At 37.7% G+C, this 6,531-nt stretch overlaps 1 pseudogene; it reads right to left on the reverse strand.

Moving 5' to 3' along the window:
- LOC122787882 overlaps positions 1–6,531 on the reverse strand; it is a 69,698-nt pseudogene that overhangs the window by 55,788 nt on the left and 7,379 nt on the right.

The following is a 6,531-nucleotide window of genomic DNA, read 5'->3' on the forward strand; positions in this document are numbered from 1 at the left end:
GCAAGACATCCTGGTCGAATCACAACGTCAATCGACTGTATAACAGAAGGAGGAAAATCAAGACAAAAATTAGCAGGTGCAGCACCATGAACGACAAATGCACTCTCATCAAACTAAATAAACCACCCAGAGGACAAATAAAGCCTGCCAAAGCCAAATTTCAAGTAAATTTGGCCTCATGGCCAAGGACAACCACAAGGCATTCTTTAGCTATGTCTTCAACTTCAAAGGCAATGTACAATTGTGTGCTGAGCTCATTGTAAATGGAGACACCTACATTGAGCCAGAAGATAAAGCAAACCAAATGGCCGACAAATTCATGTCAAACTTTATCCCTCTCCCCATCAACCTTCCCTCAGGAAATACCATCAAATACAACTCCCCCTTACTATCATTCGGGATCAGATCCATAATGCTCTCTCTAAGGCCAAGAACACTGCATCAATAGGCCCAGACAATATCCCAGGTTGCCTTCTAAATAGCATGAAACATGATCCTTTAGGTTGTCTGGAATTGCTATTTAGCTGTAGCCTCCAAACAGGCTTTGTGCCTTGTGAATGAAGAACAGCAACAGTCATCTCTCTGCACAAAGGTAGGCATTTACAGACCCTGGAAACTATAAACCTATAAGTCCAACTAGTCTTGTATACAAAGCCATGGAAAAATTATCATGGAAATAATCGATAATGGCATAGGAAATCTCCAGACACTGGACCCAACCCAATTTGGTTTCATAAAGGGCAGGTCATGCCTACTCAACCTGATGGACTTCTTTGAAACAGTCACCAAAGCAATGGATAAGGGCAAAATGGTTCACACTGCATACTTTGATTTGACCTGGCCAAGGCATTTGTCACAACCCCCCACTCGGTCATTGTTGACAAAAGTAAGAGGGTACATACAAACTCTTATGTTTCTCGGCGGATAGTCATAGAGCTCATGGACAGGACCCATGAAGTTAGAATTGGGTAGTTCACCTTTACAAAGAGGCCAATCACAAGTGGAGACCCTCAGGGATCAGTCCTGGGACAACTCCTTTTTGTCATTTATTTTTCTGAAGTCAAGGCCAATGTCAATGGCCTATGGCTAAATTTGGAGATGATTGCAAATCAGAAGCTGTCATTGAATCACCCACTGACACCAATATACTCCAAGAAGGTCTGACACAGACAAACATCTGGTGCCAGAGCCATGGACTAAAAATAAATGCCATGAAATGCATAATAATATCCCTTGGGAAGTCATTCATCCCTGATAACTGCCATATTGGCAACACACCCCTAAGAGTTGACCCAGTACTCAGGGACTTGTGGATACATATAGACAGTAATCTAGCCTTTGATCAATATGTGTCTACAGTAGTGAGGAAATCATTATGTGTTGTGTAACTTATAAACAAAGGTATGGCATCTAGGTCCAAGGAAGTCATTGTTCCACTGTATTCGGCATTCATCAGACCTGTCATTGACTACAATGCCCCCTTTGCTATGTACCTAACCAAGTGTATCCAGAATTAGAACTTCCAGAGAGGTTCCTCACTAGAAGAATATGGGGTGTAAGTAACATGTCCTATGCAGACCACCACAAAGCCCTATCCCTGTATTCTGTCTCCTACAGGCTCTTGGGGTAGATCTAGGCCTGGCATAGAAAGTATTGTCAGACCCCACTCTGATGGACCTCCTGCATATCCGCAAACAAACAGCACCATAATTACCCATTCTAAAGACTTAAACCTTGCCTGTGATATCAATATGACCTGCAGGAGAGACAGGTATGTATCCCAGAGACTACCCTTTCCTCTGTAACAGGCTCCCCATCCATACAATGCAAAGTTCCTCCCTAACCCAGATCAAGTGTAACTTGGACAACTGGATGAGGAACAGGAAATTCATCCCTGGTTTGGCACCTATGTGTCTAATGACTCATCTCCCAGGCCCCTGCTTGTAAATGTTTCACCTCCCTACCCCCTGCTTACACTTATCAAGGGTACCAGAACTTGTCAGAGATTTGGGATGCATGGCACTTGTGTTCATTAGCCTAGTAAACACCTACAATATTATTTCTTTCTCTTCAATGTCAGTCTTTTTTTTCTATTCCAGCACTCTGTTTCGGATGTCAGCATTTCAACAGGAAGCTGTCTGCCTATCCTTTCAATGCATTATAAATGAAAGAGAAATTATGTTCTTTTAATTTCATTGGGCAAACCCAACCTGTGTAATCTCTTATTGGACAACGCAGACCAATGTAGCATCATATCTGACAGTGTGAAACAAGCTGCTTAACTCAGAGGGAACTCTAGTGGAGTTAATAGAAGTCACATTTTTTCAATTATTTCAAAGACAACTTAAATACTAATAATGCAGCTGCCTTAATTTCATGTTTTATATCACAGATGCTGCTACACTGAAGCATCTACTTGTTTTATTTGCAGGTCTTTGATGGTTCATCATATCATATTAATATACACAGCACATTAACGTAATATTATTACTTACTCCTTAACTTCTAGCAGCTGTGCCATTAAATAGAACATGTAAACAATGACATTTTACATACCTTAATTAGCATGATATCATTTTCATATATAATGTAATTTTCATGTCTGAAAAAACTCTGCACATGCATCACTGTTTTGGAATGTTCTTTCTGACTTCTAGAATGAGCACCAACTACAACATGAAGTCCGTTCCTAAAATTAAACACATTATTATAGATTACGTCATGTTTGTTCAAAGCCCAACATTTTTCAACATTAAGTTCTTTATGGGTTGGAAACAGATGCTAATTATAGAGGGTCTTGTAAGATAACTTATTAGTGCATGATAACCATTTTAACAAAACTGACAAGAGTTATAATAACATAATAATAATACATATTAATAAAGTGAACAACTTAAAGGAATAACAATGAATCTACCATCATCTGCGCTTGCAGTTTCTCAGTTATGGAATTAGTAGAATTTTATCATTCAGTCTAGACAGTTTCCTTTTATCGAATGTATAGATACAATGTAATTGACTGATTGATGCTTGACTGGCTGATTGTTTGATGGATTGACTGAAAGCTTATTGGCTAACAATCCAGCTAAGAGTTTATCTAAGTTTTGGCTTCCTGCTATTTATACTGCATAAACAAAACTCATTCTTAGCCCTGACAGGCATAGATATCATAATGGAATGGACCCATGTCCACAGATCATATCCCCAACTTGTACCGATTTTCCGCACTCCCTTCACTACCAAGACATGCAGTAGCCATAGTACCTCAGAACTAGGACCCAAATTTTAGGGATCCAGCTCCCCTTCCAAAAGAGATCGAACATATTTCTCAGAATTCTGAAACAAATTTAAGCAACACCTGCTAGAAACCATTAAGTACCAATGAGGAAGGAGCTTAAGTATTATTTAACTGTCCAGCAGTGTGACTTGCCATTCCTCAACGTTTCCATATTGCAATGTTCAACTGGATATTTTAACTATGGGTTTCTTTCTTTGTCCCCCATCCTTTTCAATTCCAACTTAAAATAGCTCCTCCTAACTCCCACCCCATTACTTCCTACCCACCAAGAATATTGTTATTATAGAATAGAGGCAGATACAGCTACCAGACCAGATCTCCTTAAGCATATATTATTCCCTTTTAGGCATTTATTACTGTATATGTGTGTCTGCTCTACTTACATTATGCTCAGAAAACTTATCTGGAACCTTGGTATTTGTTTCATTATGTATCTTACTTTTGCAAGCTGTCTTGGCTGACAATGTAATCTCCAATTCTCTATCATTGTTTGCATTTAATCTTGAATCAGTGCTCCACCCTGTTTAAAAAAAAATAAAAAACAAATAATAAAATAAACTGATTGATTGATTAACTCAGTAATTTAACTTTTAGTGAGTTGAAAAAGAATTGTCGACATGGCCCATGTGCATAATGAAGGGTGAGGATTGTAATATTCAGTCCTTTTGTGATGACTGCCTTTGGACTCCTATTCATTTTATCACAACCAAGTGTTAGGCTCACAGTCAGGACCATGACCATAGGGTTACATTATGATAGGGATAACAAAGAATGAAGTGGGCAAGGTAAAAATGGCCATCAGGGCACCTGTAATCTCACTTATGTGATTGACAAGGAACTAAGCTATATTTTTCATGTCAAAGCAGCACCATCTTGGGAAGAAGAAACACACATGCATATTGTGCCCATTTTTACACATAACTATGTATGGCTTTGTTTTTCACACTGCTTCTTCATTTCTATAGCTGTGCACTTCACCTGGTTCAGCATTCACTACCAACCATCTACCTTTGTACAACAGTGTCCATTTTTATGCAATTTTTCATCCCAGATCTGCCTAGTAACACTACCTACATTGTGTCTTCCTTTTCTATTTTATTACAATATCTCGTCTTTATCTCATAGATCTGTTTTTTGCATTCTGTATCTGTATTGTGTGTGTGCGTGTATGTGTGTGTAAACATATACATTCACAGTGCTACAGCATATAGTGATCCTATCAATAATACTGTCAAATTGTGACCAGATGAAGAACACAAACCGCTAAAGGTAAACTGCGGAAGAACAAGAAGCAAAAGCATACAAAACTGGAATCACCCTTTATTAACCAAGTTAAGCGCTTAAGCCCCATAAATTATACAAGGACTTCTTCAGAACTAACAAAATCCAAAAACACAACACTTATTTAAGAACAATGCATAACTTCACCTGACACAATCCATCAATGAAATACCTACAAATTAAATTAAACAATTAAACAATTAAGATACAAATAGCATGGTAATTAAAACAAATTGAATGCTTAAAATACAACGTGCTTGTATCCTTTTGCTTCTTGTTTTTCTGTGTACACTGTCAAATTTTACTTGCCATTATTTAGGCGCATCTGTGAGGGCAGCACAATGAAACATAAAGACTGGAATAAATGGTGTCTTAGTCCCAGGTGGATATGTACATGACAAAAACGTGGCCCTAAGATCAGCCTTTAAGTCCTGATAAGGAAGGGTACAATGTGAAACAGACAATGCACTTGTTGTTGAGTGCCCTGTGCCTTTCTTTTAAGTAGCACTGGAGCCATAGAAAGACGTTTGAGTACATTCCAGTGTGTTGCAAAACATTCAGTAACTGACTATGATTTACAGTATCATATGTTTTATCTCCATCCAAAATATTACCTAATGAGTAAGCGATTTTGTGTATTATGGTCGAGTATGTCTAATACTGTTTTCTGTCCTTTTTTCAAAAAAATGTGTTTTTGCCAAACTTGCATAAACGCACAACATGATGCTTCACTCATAGAGATGATCCAGTAGAGCAGCTTGAAATGAATAAAGATCAAAACAAACCAGTTTGTAAATGAATACAAGATTAATAGCATGTACTACTACTAACATCACTATTTCATTAATAGTAACAAATGTAGGAACAGTAGGAAAAATGAGAATGCATGTCTTGCAGAGAGATACAGTAAGCAAAATCAGTGCTATTTTCTCCATCATGTGTTATTTTTCCTGTAATCATTTTAAAATCCTGCATATTTTCCCTACAATCAGAAATCGCAAAGCAAGCTAAATTCCACTATTTTATCAAGAGTAAAATTCCGTGTGTTACTTTCCCATGCTCATTTTAAAATGTGTTCATTGCTTCCCTATACACTCTTTTCTGAGACCTGATGTAAACACTGCATCCAGAAAGTGTAAAGCAAGAATGCTTCACATTAGCTCTAGTAGCATTTTGTCATAAGTAAAATTTCATATTTTACTTTCCTATGATCATTTTGTATCACCGTATGATGTTTCCCTATGTACTGTTCTACAATATCCAAGAGTGAGAGGTAACAGTCAAGTCTAGGCAAGAATATTTTTATGATTATGATTTAGTGCCATGATTGCTTGTGGATATTACATTTGAGATACTTTACATCTAGAACCTCTATGTTTCTGATGCACTCAGGTAAAATCATTTTATTAAGATTAAAGGGTTGTGTGCTATTTCCCACAATTATTGCAAAATGCTTTATGTTGCCTCCACATGTACTATTTTCTAACAACTGATAGTGAGAAATACCCGCTGAATACAAGCAATAGTAATACCTTGGCTTAGCATCTTTTGCCAGCAGTTAACCTATTGAATACAAGCTGAACACATTAAAGCCATCAACAGTTTCAGTTTCCACACAAATGAGTTAGGTGGTCTGTCTTTATGAGGTGGTAGATATGATATGATCATTGTGATGCTGGAGGAAGAAAAGATGTTAGAGAATGCAGATACAGTAGTGACATTACTGGTAACTGTGAAGCCATCAGCAAGTAGTAGGGACAGTTTAAATGATTTTAGCACTTAATTCTTCTCTGTGTATGTGATTGCCATGCTCAGAAGGTTACACTTTCCTATACTCTGCAGGGGCTGTTTATAATGTTGGCTCACTATTATTGCACAGAGAAATGCAGTAGCACACCCATTAAATCCATCTTGCCCACAGAGATGTTACTATGCTTTGCTTTCTGTACATT

This window comes from Protopterus annectens, chromosome 13.part0 (assembly GCF_019279795.1).
Source record: "Protopterus annectens isolate FY-2018-M chromosome 13.part0, PAN1.0, whole genome shotgun sequence".
Classification (NCBI taxonomy): Eukaryota; Metazoa; Chordata; order Ceratodontiformes; family Protopteridae; genus Protopterus; species Protopterus annectens.